Source organism: Geotrypetes seraphini, chromosome 4 (genome assembly GCF_902459505.1).
Source record: "Geotrypetes seraphini chromosome 4, aGeoSer1.1, whole genome shotgun sequence".
Taxonomy (NCBI): Eukaryota; Metazoa; Chordata; class Amphibia; order Gymnophiona; family Dermophiidae; genus Geotrypetes; species Geotrypetes seraphini.
Window position 1 is genome coordinate 309,481,053 of NC_047087.1, and position 16,829 is coordinate 309,497,881.

The following is a 16,829-nucleotide window of genomic DNA, read 5'->3' on the forward strand; positions in this document are numbered from 1 at the left end:
TTTCTTTAATAAGACATTAACTATTTATTTCTGTGGCCCTCCAAGTACCTACAAATCCAAAATGTGGCCCTGCAAAGGGTTTGAGTTGGAGACCACTGCTTTAGGGGGTGGTTTTGCTAATTGCTTGTACTGTGCACATGTTTAAAATGCTAGTAAAACATTTTTTTGTGTAATGTAGCTTTTATAATGAATGGAAATACAGTAAAACCTTGGTTTGCGAGCATAATTAGTGCCGAAAATATTCTTGTAATCTAAAACACTATATCAAAGCGAATTTCCCCATAAGAAATAACGGAAACTCAGATGATTCGTTCCAAAACCCCAAAACTTTAATACAAAATACTGTGCATACTTGTATTGCAAGACCTTGCTTATTTAGAACAGTCACTATACTCTCGCAGCGTCAGAGAGAGAGAGAAGAACCATCGGTTCAGTTGTGATTGTGTAATGTGTGTATATTGTATGTACTTGTATTGCAAAACCTTGCTTGTTTATGAAGTTAAAATTTAATAAAATGTTTTGCTTGTCTTGCAAGACACTTGCATACTAAGTTACTTGCAGTCCAAGGTTTTACTGTAACTGAAATCACCACATCTACTTGATTGGTAGAGGTGCTAAATGTCTAGCAGCTGGTGAATGTTTTTGGTGTGAGTTATGGCAGGTATTACAACAGAGAGAGAATGAGAACAGTGCTCCTCTAAGCTGTGCATGTGCACAGTTTGGAAAGGTAGCACATGTGGCTAATAACTGCACGCACAATTTTTGCTGGCTTTCTTTGTGAGCCTAGGCTATATGGTACACTTTGAACTAAAGCTGAAAACTTACAAAGAAAAGTATTTTTCACGCACACATGGGCCAGTAAAAATTGAAAGAACATTTGAATGAGACCAAGTTCACATGTCCCTTAATACTATATGAACCTCAAGGACATTTCTTCGTATGTAGAAGCTGTATCTTGCACATACCATATGTTGGAATCTTCAAGATTATTAGTTTTGGATTGTAACACCATGAAAAACAGTGCTTTATTTGTAACACTAAATTACTGTTTTATCCCCATTTTAACAAATAACATTACACATTCCCATTGAGTAGTACTCATGTTTAAGGGGGATTACTGTAGACCATTTCTGCTGGTGGCTACCTCTCACATGCAAAACTGACATTCTTGTCTCCCTGGAGTTGCAGTTTTGGTGAGTCCCAAAGTGTGCATGTCAAAGATGGCACATGAGGGTTGAAAAGAAGGGCTATATTGTCACCGTGTATCGCTGCGCCCCAGCGGGAGTGGCTGAAAGAGCCCAGAGCACATGGTGCTGACTGAGCAGAATATCAGTACTAATTGGAGTTGGTGGATCAAGTAAAAACACCCAGTTCTGCTTCCAACACAAAATTCTTTTATTCCAATAGGAACTTCAGCTTTCAAAACCCCCAATTGCATTCACAGTTCAAACGGAAAAATAAACTTTTATTTCCCAATTATAGTCCAAAAATGACTCTTCTCAGTACAATAGTCCATAGATTCCCAAACTACTCTCAATTTGCTTTCATGTAGTTGGATACAGTCTCTTGCTGGCAATCACTTCTGGTAGCTTTAGACTAGATCCGCCTCTGAACTCTTTGGATGCAGAGCTCAGGGTAGAAGGGACCTCCTCCCACAATGACCGTTGGCTGTGGTCCCTCCCAACTAGGATCCACAATCCAGTCTATGGAAAAATCCCAAAAGGAAAAAGTTCTCCCAAACTATTGCCAAGGCTGGGCAGTGCTAATTGCCACAGCCTAGAAACTGTGTGGTTTTTGCTCAAAAGGAATGCAAGGAACCTTCTCAAGCCGCTAAGGCTTTCAGTAACCTCTCTTTTGCCTTGAAGGTTACAGAGACAGCCAGCTCCTTAATTAGCACTAGTCCCAGCCTAACTTCCTTTAAACCCCATCAGTTTCCATAGCCCACGGGTCAGAATCAACATTTCCCTCTTTGAAGTCCATGGCTTCTTCCTGGTCTGAAATTACATTACATTACATTTGTGACTTCTATTCCGCCTGTGCCTTGTTCTCCCTTCTTTAACTCAGGCGAAAACAAATAGGTACTTCCTTGCTCCTCACTGAACCTTCCCTGTCTGGCTGTAGTTCTGGGCTGAGGTGTTGGTGTGGGTAGTGTTTTATCTCTTTGGGGAGAGCATTTTCCCCTGCCTAGCACTACCCGGCTCAGTCACAGAGCCTACCCTGTGACAATATGTACAAAACATAATTTATCAGTGATAGGACTATTTATGAAATTCATGGTTCCTGAAGTGCTCCTGTACCACCGAATCCATGGTAAATACTTCTGTGCTTAAAAGTATGAAGGCTAGTTGTTTGGTACTTACCTAGGACAGGATGAATTGCCTCCATTTATTTGAACAGGCATTATCTGCTAGCATTTATCCTGCTTTGGAGGTGTTAAAAACTTGATAATGTAAGGAGTAAGGGGTTTAATCCAGTTAGAAGCCAATTTTAGAAGGCTTTAGGTAGCTAACATTTCAAACCAACACTTAAATTTTGCCCCTTTTAAAAAGGGCTCAGAACCTAAATTATAGTGCTTTAAAAGTGGGCAGGGGCAAAGCAGGTAAAGAAGAGGGCTTGGTACTAATCCTAATCCTGGTGTTTGGTTTCTGAGCACCTTCATTTAAGTGAGAAAATATTGTCATTTGTGTAGCACATAACAGGTGTTATGCAGTGCTATACAGAGATACATAATTAAAGATTTCTTTCATGAAGGTTAATGCTTTTCAGCTAGTGAAATTCCTAAGATGTTTGTGTGGGATATTCATTGCACATTAGACATGGAAAAAAAAACAGTATTGTTACAGAAGATATAAATAACTGAAGACATTAGACAAGTTGCCCATTAGTTGACTACTGCAATATTATTTGAGTTGCTATTGCAGCTGTTGAAGTGGCTGCAATTTCTATAAAATATTGCAGTGGTATTAGGACTACACACCTGGGAGAGGGTTACCCTGTTCTGAGGTTGTTGGTTTATTTTTTTTAGTTTAAAATCATTCTTGCAATTTGGTTCAGTGTTTGAAACTAGTGCAGTCTCTATTGATATAATTGATAATGTGCTTAGCTTGTTTTTTGATTTACACGCGCTATATTTTTTTAGGTATTGCTAATGATATTACACAGTTTATTCCCTTTTATCCTTTGTTTAGATTGAGTTGGTCAGCTCACAAATACAAATTAAATTTCCCTTCAGCTCAGACTTTCTCGCATAGTTATGTCCTTTAGGGCTGTGAAGGAATGAAATGATCCAACTTGCAAGATTTAGACAAACACAAATGTGGGTATTTCTGTCAAGTAGATGCTAATGTTTATGTACTGATTACATACACAACGTTCAGAATAATAGTATTTCCAGTACAATAGGTGAGACATTCTAGACAGTAGGGTTATTTCCCTTTAGCCGCATGCTCTAGAAGGAATCCACTCTGGATTTTTCACTTTACCTCTACTGTACTTCACTGGGCTCCCTAGCTCCACCCTCGGTTCTTTCCTTCTGCTCACATGACTGCTCTCCCCATTTTATTGTTTTTAATTTGATGTAATTTCATCCCCTTTGTGGGTAATATGGTGCTTGGAGCACTTTTAAAACCTCTGCCTGCGTGAGAATCCACAGACTTCACTCTGTAGCTGACAGGCTGATCCCACTGGGTACCTGTTAGCCAGCCTGCATAGTTTTCTCTGGAGCTCAGGGCCGTCCCTGAGGTGGTCTCACCTTCAGTTAATCAGGGGTCAAGCGCAGGCTGTTAGGCACCCTTAGGATGGTCGGTGATGTGTCTCAGGGTGCTGGCTGTGTCATCGTGCCTCCACCCATTCCGGTGCACATCTGTTGGTCTGCAGGGGTGGAGGTATAGTCGGACATTGGAGTCTGACTGGCAGCCCAAAGATCAGCTTTGCAGCAGCATTTCCAGCTTTGTGGCAGTGAATATTCTCATTCAGCTGCTGTAAGAGAGCTGAAAGCAGGTATCCAGCACTGATCCTGTCAGATCACAGTGAGTAGAGAATGATGCCCCCATCCTCATGAGCTCAGTCCCTGAACCGTCCCCACCTCCGCCCCATCCCCGCAAGACATCTGATCCCATCCACACAAGCCTCGAATAATTATGATTTTATACTGAACTTACTTTATTAAAGTATAAAAAGGAACAATATTCTGTACAATTGTTATTTTAAAAACACAAATTCAGAGCAAGGATCAACAAAACTCCTGTCTTCCTTCCCCTTCACAAATATCCCCTCCACTATTGAGAAAATTGAATAAGCCAAATTATTATAGAATGCTACACAGAAAAGTCATGCTAACAGAATACCGCAGTAACACATGACAGGAATAGTGTTGGGCAAACTGCCCCCTGGTCAAGAGAGAGTCAGAAGCTAGCTGGAAGCTAAAGAAGCATGGCTGGGCTTTGCAGTCCCCAGTTATGTCTAAAACCAGCTCTAACAGGATACATATTTAAAATCTGATATATTCTAATCACAAAATAGAAATTTTTTTTTTTTACCTTTTGTTTCATAATTTTTTTTCTTCAAACCATGTTGGTCTCAGGTGCTGGTCTCTGTTTTCTTTTGTCTTCTCTTAACTTACTTACCAGGGTCTTCTGACCATTTGACACTTCTTTCTCCATGCTCACCGTCCATCTTCTATCTCTGTGCATGTATTGTTCTCCATGTTCAGCATCTCCCTTCTCTATGTCTTCTATATGTTCCTTTCTAGTGTTTCCCCTGTGCCCATCTCCCTGTCTTCATCATTTCACCATACTATGATCCCCTCCCCCTGTATACAGGAAGTGGAGAAAAAGAGATCCAGGGTGCATATTAGAGAATGACACGGGGAAAAATTATGTCCCCGTCACCGCCCTGTCCCTGGACCACCATCCTCTGCACTGCCCCGTCCCCGCTGTCCCTTTCACCGCCCCGTCCCCGTCTCTGCCATCCCCTTCACCGTCCCGTCACCGCCCCGTTGTCTCTTTCACCGCCCCGGCCCCATCCCCGTCTTCAGCGTCTTCTCCTCTCCATCCCCCTACCCCCAGCACCCTTCACGCGGTCCAGCAGCTCCCTCCCACCGGCCAGCTGTGCATTTCCCTCCCTCCCTTCTTTTCCCTTACCTTTTCTTGTTAAAATGCGCGTTTTCTATAAGGCTAGGAGCTGTATTACAGCCGTAGCCTTGAAGTCGCATCGGGTTGCCGGCTAGAAAAGTCTCCTCCGATGCAACCAGAAACAGGAAGTTGCGTCAGAGGAGACTTTTTCCAGTGTGCAACGCAACTTGACTTCAAGGCTCCGGCTGTAATACAGCTCCTAGCCTTATAGAAAATGCGTGTTTTAACAAGAAAAGGTAAGGGAAAAGAAGGGAGGGAGGGAGATGCATGGTCGGCTGGCCAGCAGGAGAGAGTGGGCTGCCGCTCGTTCACCGTGCGTTCCAGATGGTTCACCGCCCCATGCTACCATTCACCGCCCCACGGGGCAGTGAATTGCCTTGTCCCTGAACTTGCGGTGACCATTTTTTTTGGTCACCGTTTTGGTGGGTTACCCAAGGCTAGCCGCGGGTAACCGCCACCGTGTCATTCTCTAGTGCATATCTCCCACTGCCTCTACTGCCACATCCAATATTTTTCCCTCTCATCTCCCTTATCATATGCAGCATTTTTCGCCACTGCCCACCAGCCCCATGCCCTATATTTTTCCCTCTCATCTCCCTTATCATATGCAGCATTTTTCGCCACTGCCCACCAGCCCCATGCCCAACATTTTTCCCTCATCTCCCTTATCATATGCAGGCATTTTTCGCCACTGCCCACCAGCCCCATGCCCAACATTTTTCCTTTGATCTCCTCTCTCCAGCACCATGCTACACCTTTCCCTCCAGCAATAGGTTCCAACATTCTTCCCATTTGCATCCCCTTCAATCTGTCCCTCTGTTCCCTCTCCACCACCATATCCAACATTTCTCCCTCTCATCCTTCTCTTCCCAATGCATCTCTACCTCGCTCCTCTCTCTGTGCCCAACAATTTTCCTCTTTCTTCCTTTCCCCAAGTGCACCATCTCTTTCCCTCTCACACCCTCATGCCCAACAATTCTCCCTTTCTATTCCCTTCTTCCCATGTCCCAAGTTAATGCCATCTCCTTTCCTTCTGTGTCCTGAGTGCATGACCCTCTCCCTGCCTTCCAGCCTTTGTCCCAAATTCATGCCTCTCTCATGTCCCAACGCTCCCCCCTTTCTCCCTATATTCCCTCTATTCCTTACTTGTTCCCTTCAGGGCTGCACTCGCTCTCTTCAGGGCCATCCAGCTGGCCTGCTCCTTCCTGCCTTCAGCTGCACTTGTTCTTTGCAGGGATGTAGGCAGCGGTTCTTGCATGTGGCTGACCTGCAAACATTCCCTTTGATGCTTGCCTCTCAGCGAAAAGGGTCAATCAGTCAGTGGAGCTCAGAGCCATTTGTCTAGCTCTGATGATATTGCAGAAGACTGGAGGGCCAAGCGGTCAGGGTCTTCTTAGACAATGTGACCGCAGTAGCCTCAATCAGTCGCCAGGGAGAGACCAAGAGCACTGCTCTGGCTCAGGAAGCCCATCTTCTTTTTCTCTGGGTGGAAGGTCGTCTCCTAGCACTGACGGCAGCACATGTGGTAGGAGTAGACAACATTCAAGCAGACTTCTTCAGCTGACAGATGCTTTATCCAGACAAGTGGACCCTGTCCCCAGAGGCATTCCAAGTGATAGTGCACCGCTGGGGGGCAGCCCCGCTTTGACCTCATGGCCACGGCTAAGAAAAAGCCTCCAAACAAAAAGGAAAGTGGATTGCTTCTTCATTCGAAGATCCGTACTAGCAGTGAGGGGCTTGACGCTCTGGTGCAGCTGTGGCCTCAGGATATTATTGTATGTGTTTCCTTCTTGGCAAATGCTTAGCCGGGTCATTAGGAGGATTGTGTCTCATCCGGGCCATGTCATTCCGGTGGCTCCAGGTTGGCCTCGCAGACCATGGTATGCAGATCTGATGAATCTTCAACACTTGTCCAATTCCTCTTTAGGCTTCTATGTTCCTCAATCAAAGCACATGAAAAATATATATATATATCAGTGGTCTCAAACTCGCGGCCCGGGGGCCACATGCGTTTCGCAAGGTACTATTTTGAGGCCCTCGGTATATTTATCATAATCACAAAAGTAAAATAAAACAGATTCTTGATCATATGTCTCTTTAGCTATAAATTACAATATTATTATTAAGACTTAGCCAAAAGGAAAGATTTATAAACTATAAAGAGTTTTACCTCATGCAAAATTGTCATTTCTTTAATAAGCCATTAATTTATTTTTTTCTGAGGCCCTTCAAGTACCTACAAATCCAAAATGTGGCCCTGCAAAGGGTTTGAGTTTGAGACCACTGATATATACTGTATATTCCATACTGCAATTGCATATTGCATTTTTGGGTGTAAAGAGGATTCCTTGAAAAAGCAGGTCTACTTTTGAGCGTGAGTTGGGTGCTAGATAAGCTTTAGTTAGGTGGATGCGACTTAGGCATCACCTAGGCATGCTGGAGGCAACTGCATATAGGTGAATGGGGCTTCTGGCTTTTTGGGTATAGAGGACTCCAGCAGTGTTCTCCCCAGAAATTTTTTCCAGCCGTGTGGCATGAAAAAGTAGCTGGGTGGGGCGGGATAGGGCAATTTAGTGGTGGAGAAAATTAAATGTGCACTATTTTTATTAGTTTATTATTATTTTCCAATGTTCAATATGACTTCCTTTTTAAGGTTTGACCCTAGTGCAACAACCTGCTCCGCCTCTCCCCTTGCCACTTGCGATCCTGCTTCTAAAATATTTGCCCACCCGCCTGCTCGTCCCTTGCCATCTCTGCAGATCATTAGATCTGCTTGTGCCTGTAGATCTGCGGTAGAGAATGACACTGGGAAAAATTTGTCCCTGTCCTGTCCCCATGAGCTCAGTCCCTGTCTCGGCCCCGTCCTCACGAGCTTGGTTCCTGCCTCCTGTCCCTGCAAACCTTCTGATTCCATCCACACAAGCCTCTAATAGTTTTATACTGAACACAGCTACAATTCTACTTTATCTTAAAGCAAAAAAGAAAAGAAATTGAAATTTTTTTCTACCTTCATTATCTGGTTTCTGCTTTGCTCATCTTGTCATTCTCTTCCTTCCATCCACTGTCTGCCTTCTCTCTGCCTCTTCCTTATAGCATCTGTTCTATTTCTATGCCTCTACTTAAAACTTTCTGTCTCTCCCTCCCCCCCTTGGTCTGGCACCCATCTTCTTTCCTCTGCTTCCCCTATAGTCTGGCATTTCTCCCTTCTTCCCTTCCATCTCTCCCTCCCCCAGGTGATTTTTAGCATCTTTCTCCAACTTTCCTCCTTTCAGATCTGGTATCTATCTCCTCCCCCTCCCCCAATGCACTAGTATCTCTCTCTCATCTCCCTCTCCCTTTCCCTTCATTTTCTGCTCTTAATTTTCCTACCTCTTTCTACTTATTTTCCAGTCCTCAATTTACCTTTCCCTAGCAACAGCAGCAGATGAATCCAGAGACCAATGGGATAGCACACATCTACCGGCAGGCGGAGATAGAGAAACTGATTAACAGGTGGTCCCATTGGCTGGCACTCCTCCTGTATCTCCAGTATTCTCTATCTCCCAGCAGGAAATGGTCGCTATTCAACTAGCTCCTGAATTCTGGCTGTGACTGGAACTTTATTTTCTCCTGTTGAGGTTTCTCTTCAGTGAGACTGCCATTCTGTTTATCCTGTTGAGGTTTCTCTTCAGTGAGCTGGCATTGCTATTTCTCCTGTTGAGATTTTCTCTTCAGTGAGACAGGGGTGTCCGGCTGAATGGTGCCGGCTTTAGGGGTTACACCTGGGCCCCCCAGGTCCCTGCCTCACTCTCCCTCACTCTCCCTCCAATGCTAGAGGGTCTGACTGGGTCTCAATTTTTTTCTTCTTTCCCTTCTCTGTAAAAAAAAAAAAGAGACCACAGTTGCTCCATTCTGCTCTGTTACTGCTGCTCAACCAGCTTTAACTGGCTTCAACCAGCCCTAACAACAAGCTTGTGAGTATGTCTCTGTTTTTTAATGTTGGTTGAACTTCAGGTTCTGTTTGGGAGTCTTAGTAATGTGGGTTCGGTCAACGTATGTTTAAGGAATGGATATTTTATTGAGGCTAAGTTTTATGACTAGAAATCCGTGGAGGGAGCCGGGACTTCCCGCCCTTTACATGCACGCGCTTAGTTTCCTTGTTGGTTACAGCGCAGCAGTAGCGGTGCGATTTCATGCTCTCACTTGTTCTCATTGTTGGGTTTCAGTGCAGCAATAGTAGTCCTGTTTATTCTGAGGCTCTCTTTCATCGGTGTTTGTTACGGCCATGTGCAGCTGATTGTGCAGGTGCCGGTTTATAGCAGCGCGCATGAGATGGGACATGTTTTTTTCCGGCGCTGTGGGCCATTCTTCTGGTTATTCCCCGAGTCTGATTTTCTTTCTATGCAAGCCGCGGCAGGGTAAATTTTGCAGGGCTTGAATCAGACTATGTTTCTAGGAGCGTTGATGCAGCGGCTACGTGTCAGTGAGAATCAGGCGTGCGCTTGGGTCTCCGGCAATGGCAGGAGAGCTGCAGCGTTCCGGTAGTTTGTTTCCAGCTGACTTTGGTCAGGGTATGCCGGGGCTTCTCTCCTTTCGGTTCAGACAAGTTGTTTGTGTTTCACCAGCTTTGGGACAAGCTTGGGCAGATTTATATGTCTATGTTTGTGTTCCTGCTGTACTCCCTTGAAGGAAGCTGCTTGTTTAATCGGACTCTGGGGTTAGCACTCAAGGGGTTTACCAGAGAGACTCTGACCTTTGCTAGGTCACCCAGTCTCGGTTTGTCTCCGGACTGGGGCGACATACGGCAACTCACGGCACGGTGAGATCAGCAGTAAGATAGTGCCCTGTATTTCACACAGGCATCTCATTGTCTCTCTCGGGGTCCTTGCAGACTGAGCCTTTGTCAGTTGGTAACTGTCCTTATTTGGGCCTCTGTGCTGAGCTGCATGTGTCCAGTAGTGGCACAGGATATATATGCCTAAAGGTAGTACAAACAGTTTTCAAGTTCGGGCTGTCTCTATGGGCATAATGACACTGCACATCTTCCTGCGGCCAGGACTCTATTTCTGAGGGGACCTGGACTTCAGATTTCCATGCTTATCACGCTGGTTTCTCCTGTCACCATTTTCTCATGGCACATGCTAGACGGGTCCCCCCGACCAGACAGGAAGGACTGTACAGCTCCTTTTAACCAGGAGCTAGTTACCTATTCTATCAAACCCGCGGAGGATCTCGCGCTGTGTGGCTCTCATTAGCGATGTGAGCTTTGTCTGATACCTGTAAGGATGCTGTTGTTTTCCACGGGGCGGTAGATGCAACATCTTGATTGAGTCTAGTATGTATTCACTTTAAAGGACATACGTATTTCACTCATGTTGCATGGAGTTAGTACTGTTTTCATGGTTCCAGTATATTCCTCTTTACATTGTGAAGCTTGATTTTTCCTAGGAGAATCTTCTTGCAGATCCTACAGTTCTCATCCTGCCATTCCCTGACCTTCTGCACTTCATTCTGAGGAGATCTTGACTTTTTCCAATGACTCTTCAGGCTTTCTCATGAGGGAGAAGACACTATAATGTCAGGTCAGGGGGCTGTGAAGATTTTTCAGGATGCTTGCAACTTTGCATCCTCCTCAGGTTTCCAGTTCGTTCTTGGAGTCTCTATGTTTTGTGTTTCCCTTTTCAGTGTTACTGGTCCTCAGGGCAGTTCTTGTAGTTCTTCGGGAACTAAGGGACGTTGTTCCACTTACTGCATGGTGCCCAAGACGGGGGCATTGGGCTGGCTGGATCCCATTCTGCTGAATTAGTTTCTCAGGGTTACACATTTCTGCAGAAAAACTGGGAGAGTATTTACATTTTCCCTATGGACTCCGAATCGGCACTAGGTTTGTTTGCCTCTCTTTGAGCTGCGCTTTCGGTTTTGGCACTTGCCATTTCACCTACCCAAGGCTTCAAGAACATTTTAGAAAATTTGGGCAGTAGTACCATTTTGGCGCTACCAGATGATTCACCTAATTTCTTCTTGACTGACTGCTTGATTTGGATGTCTACCAGTCGGGCCATTTGACTGACACGAAAAGGGTGGTTTCTTTTCCTCAGTTCTTTGGACGTGAATCTTCGAATTTGCACAGCGCTCTTTTCTCCTGTACTATTTATAGGTATATCGGGGAGATGTTTTTATTCATATAGGAGAGAAATGTGTTTCTTCCCAGAGACTAGGGCGATGGGTCACAGTCTCAGGTTTGCATTCTTCTTTGGTCACCATGTCCCAGAGTATGGGATTCTGTACAGGTTATAGGATCCATGTTGCTGACTCCAATGGGAACTTCGGCTTGCTTTCCCATTATAACGCTACAGCAATCGCTTTTGTTCCGGTGGTTCCCGGTATCTCAGGACTCCAATTATTTGGTAGGCTCCTCATGCATCGCTCTGTATGATTTGGTGGCTCAGCGAGATTTCTCTTTTCAAAGGCATGCCTCGGTCTTTGCTGGACTAGCTCAGGGCCACCAAACATCCCGGGCTGTTGGGTTGGGGGGGCTCGGTGCTTCCCATCCTCAGCTCCGGGAGTCTGATCTTAAGAGGCGACTCAGTACTTGTTCATTCTTCTACTCTTGAGTATGGTCAGGCTACCTTTCTGGAGCTTCAGACCATTTTCTGGAATGCCGCTTAGGGTCCTTTCAGTAGGTATTATGATGGGGGTATTTCTATACAGCTTGGGCAGTAGGTGATGTACTCGGGTGCCAGGTACAGTTGTTGTTCTACTTCAATGGGTGGACCCTCATCTTCCTCTTCTGTTGACAGATCATTTTAAGGGTCAGGAAAAGAGTTTGGATAGGCTTTCTCTCTGCGAAATCTGAGCATGGCCCATTTATTGTATGTTACAGTGTACAGCACTGTGTACGCTCTAGAAAGTGTAAACGTTAGTAATAGTGAAATCTTCTACATCCTGGATTTTGGGAATTTTGGCTCAGGCGTTCCAGCTCTTTTTATGAAGTGAGATCTCCTGGAACTAGACCTCATGGCCTCGTCTCACAATTCAATGCTTCCTAGCTTCTTCGGCGGGCACAGGGAGTGGGAGTTAGAGGGGATAACAGCGTGGTTTCTTTCTCACCTCTGGTTTCTCCTTTTCAGTGTTTTCCCCTGGCTGATGATGGCTTGGATTTGCTATCTCAAGCTCGCTTTCCGGGCACAGTATTTGTAGAATCTCTGGCTTGGCTGCGCCATCCTTGCTGTGCGGATCTGATGAGTCTTTCGACAGCCGGACTAAGAAGTTTCCTAGTATCTCCGGATTTGCTCACTTAGGGTCCGATCAACATGGATATTCATACTACTTTGGTATTACGACCTAGCTTTTGAGAAGTCATGACTGACGTGTAAGGGTTATGCGAAGCAGGTTGTTTCTTCTCTTATCCAGGCGCTACAGACGTCTTCACCTGTGGCTTCTGCTTCCTTTTGGAGGTTTTTCCTTTCTGGGATACTTCTCAACATTTGCACCCTTCCAGAGTTCCTTTTTGGCACAGGTGTATTGCCGAGGGCTTAGCGTTCAATTCCCTTCAGCTTCAAATGCCATTCTTAGCTTGTTATAAGGGCTAGGTATATTGCTCTTCGATTACTTCTCAGCTTCATGTAGTTCAGTTCCTAAACGGAGTATGGTATATTTGTACACCTCTTAGAAAGCCCTGTCCGGAGTACAATCTTCAGGTACTTCTTTGCAGTTTTCCGAAGGCTTCATTTCCTCCTTGTGCCATTGAACACGGGGTTTCTTGTGGCCATGGCTTCGGCTCTGCAGTTTTCCAAGTTGCAGGTCTTGTTCAGCGGGGATTCCTATTTCTGATTTCCAAAATCTGGGGTATCAGTTCGGACGGTACCACAATTATTTCTAAGGAGGTGTCATCCTTTCTTTTATGACACACTCACTTTTCCTTCCTTCTTCCTGGGAGGAGAAATGGGGGGACGTGCTTCTATTCACTGCATTTTTTGAAAGTGCGTAGCGTTCTCCGCGAGCAAGGTTTCAATGACTTTTAGTTGTTTAGATCACCTTTTTGTATTTTTCAAGGGACGCCTCAAACATATGGCGGCATCCAAAGTAGAGAGCTGCACGGGAACGGGGACGACGGGAATCCTGCGGGACCCGCGGGCATCCCGCGGTTTCCCCCTTCGGGTCACGGGGATCCCGTGGGGACGCCTCTGAGGGTCGCGGGGTTCCTGCGGGGCTGGATGTACTCAGTCGCGCGGCTCTTCTTCTCCCTACCTTCTCTGCTTGCAGCACAGAGCCGAACGGAAGTCTTCCCGACGTCAGTGCTGACGTCGGGAAGACTTCCGTTTGGCTCTGTGCTGCAGGCAGTGCAGGTAAGGAGGAGAGTAGCCTCGCGGTTCGAGTGGCTACCAAGGGAGGGGGCGGTCCGCCCCGCCCCGCCACACCCCGCCCCGGTTGCAGCACAGCCGGCCAGGTCACCTTACTTTTGTGGCACTTCCCCAACCGACCGACAACAGCCCCGGTCCGACAATCCTCCCTGCCCTGTAGCCGCGAATCTAAATTATCTTCTTACAGCAGCTGTAATAAGGTAATTTAGATTCGCAGTTAAGGGCAGGGAGGTTTGTCGGACCGGGGCTGTTGTCGGTCGGTCGGGGAAGTGCCACAAAAGTAAGGGGACCTGGCCGGCTGTGCTGCACCCGGGGCGGTAGAGAAGGAGGGGGGAGAAGGATGCTGAAAGGCCATGGGGAAGACGGGAGGGGGGGGGAAGGACTCTGAAAGCACTTGAAGACAGAGGAGGAAGAAGGACACTGAAAGCACATGGGGAATACAAAGGGGTGGAGAAGGACGCTGAAAGGCCATGGGAAGGGCGGGGGGGGGGAAGGACTCTGAAAGCACTTGTGGAAGACAGAGGGGGGAGAAGGATGCTGAAAGCACATGGGGAAGACAAAGGGGTGGAGAAGGACGCTGAAAGGACATGGGGAAGACGGGAGGGGTGGAGAAGGACGCTGAAAGGCCATGGGGAAGACAGAGAGGGAGAAGGACGCTGAAAGGACATGGGGAAGCAGAGGGGGGAGAAGGACACTGAAAGCACATGTGGAAGACAGAGGGGGGAGAAGGACGCTGACAGGACATGGGGAAGATGGGGGGAGAAGGACGCTGAAAGGAAATGGGGAAGAGAGAAGAGTAGGGAGAAGACGCTGGCAGGGAAGAAGACAGATGCCAGACTATGGGGGGAGCGGAGAGAAGAAGATGGGTGCCAGACCAATTTGGAAGGGGGAAGAAAGGGAGAGGTACAGTAACAGAGCAAATGGAAGATGCAGAAGGAAGAGAGACAGTGGATGGAAGGAATTGAATGAGAACATGAGGAAAGCAGAAACCAGGCAACAAAGGTAGGAAAAGAATTATATATTTTTTTTATTATTTTTTTGCTGCAGGATAAAGTAGTATATTAGTTGTGTTGATAAAAATTTATAAACATTAGAGGCTCTGGTAGAAACCCGTTTGCAAAGTATGTATTCTTCCCAATTAATATTTTCAAATTAATAAAGTCTTTTTTGCTTATTTGTAAATGGGTTTCTACCAGAGCCTTTAATTCAGTAGCATAATTAAATGAAATAACTATTTCCTAAGTTTATAGGGACGGGCGGGGATGGAGGGGATTCCTCGCGGGGACGGGTGGGGACGGAGGGGATTCCTCGCGGGGACGGGTGGGGACGGAGGGATTCCTCACGGGGACGGGTGGGATTCCTCACGGGGACGGGTGGGACTTTGGCGGGGACAGGTGGGGACGGGTGGGATTTCTGTCCCCGCGCAACTCTCTAATCCAAAGCCTCCATCGCTTGATGGGTCCAGGAAGACATTATTTACGCTTGCTTGATGGCAGGGAAGCGGTTGGTGAAAGAACTTCATGACCTTTCCATCAGAGTGATGGCTACTTCTTGGACTCGGTCCAAAGGTTTTTTTCCTTGGAGGAGTTTTGTCTCAGCATTACTGGTTGGATGTGGGGGCGCATGCGGTAGATGCGTTTAGTGCGTCGGTTGTTGCGGAAGCGGCGTTTGCTTCCCACCCAGATTGAGGATTGCTTTGCTACATCCCATTGGTCTCTGGATTCATCTGCTGCTGCTAGGGAAGGAAAAATTATGTTCTTACCTGTTAATTTTCTTTCCCTTAGTCGCAGCAGATGAATCTAGAGCCCCACCCTTTCTGGATATTTATTGTCTGTCGTTTTTTTCTTTTGCAACTTTAGAAGTTTGTTATTATTGAGGGTTGTATTCTGTATTATTGCCTTTTGAGATTTGTTATGGGAAAGAAGTTTTCTTTTTTTCCATGCTATGCCTATTGATGGTTACGGATGCTTGGGCAAGGAGCTATATTGGAGATATAGGAAGAGTGCCAGCCAATGGGACCACCTGTTAATCAGTTTCTCTATCTCCGCCTGCTGGTAGATGTGTGCTATCCCATTGGTCTCTGGATTCATCTGCTGCGTCTAAGGGAAAGAAAATTAACAGGTAAGAACATAATTTTTCCTTCATTGTGTCTACCTTCTGCTTGCCACCTCTTTTCCTCACCTCTTCCTGTATCTCACTAAATCTATCCTCTTACCCCAATCCAGCATGTGCCTTTTCTTCATCCCTTCCTTCCATCCAGGATGTGCTCACTTTCTCCTCTCCATTTCCTTCCAGAGTCTGCTCCTCTCTCTATCCTCTCCTATCCAGCGTCTGCTCCCTTTTCTCTTCTCCCCCACTTCCTTCTAGTGTCTGCTCCCTCTCCACTTTTAGCATATGTTCTCCTCTCTCACTCTCCCCACTTCCATCCAGCGTCTGCTTCTTCCTCTCTCTTCAATTCGCTTCGCTTCAGCGTCTACTTCCCTCTCTCTCCCCTCCTCATTTCCCTTCAGCATCTGTTACCCTTCCCCCATCTCCCTCCACTTCCCTTCAGCGTTACTCAACCTCTTCTCCTCATTGGACCACCTCCCTCCTTCCCCTCATCTTTGCGGGCGCTCTTCATAGTTTTCTCTTTCTGAGGTGTCAAGCTGCAGCAACTTTCTCACCAAGTCCCACCCTAAAGCTTCTCCTCTGACGCACTTCCTGTTTCTGCCTGGGTGGCTTGTGTCAGATGAGAAGCTTTTGGGCAGTCACGGGGGACTTGGTGAGAACGTTGCAGCGTCCAGACACTTCAGAAAGAGAAAACTATGAAAAGTGCCCACAAGTGCTGCCCAATTCACGATTCGAATCGATTAACCTATTCATTTCGAGTGAATCGGTTCGAATCAATTCAAAAACAAAAAAAAGCCGGCCTCCCGATTCAGCGACTGACCCTCCCTCCTCCTAAAGCAGGATCGGCAGCGCTGCCGCTCCTGCTTTAGAGGGCTAGTGGGTCAGCCCCCCCCCTACTACTACTACTATTTATTACACTCCTCCTGAATTGTCCCATTCTGGCCAGTACTGTCAACTGAAGTTTGTAGAGCCTGCAGTGTGAAGCCCCCAGCAAGGATTAGAGCTCAGGTCACCTACCGCCACCACCACGGATCACAGTCCTGAAGCGTGGGACCCTGCAGAGGATACTGCCTCCTGATTCCGTGCTGCTGTCGGCCCGTGCTGTTTTTTGCTCTGCCCTGCTCCTTGCCTTACTATGCTGCTCCTTGCTGTTTTTCAGTCTGGCCTGCTCCCTGCCGTATTGTATTTTTTAGTTGAAAGACGCGGCGGTGGCTCCTCTCACGATCCCCGCCTGGGTCAGACTTCC

The 16,829-nt window shown here is 46.6% G+C and overlaps 1 protein-coding gene across 20 annotated transcripts in view; it reads left to right on the forward strand.

Moving 5' to 3' along the window:
• TCF7L2 (transcription factor 7 like 2) overlaps nucleotides 1–16,829 on the forward strand; it is a 629,988-nt gene that overhangs the window by 137,582 nt on the left and 475,577 nt on the right. The window lies entirely within an intron of this gene.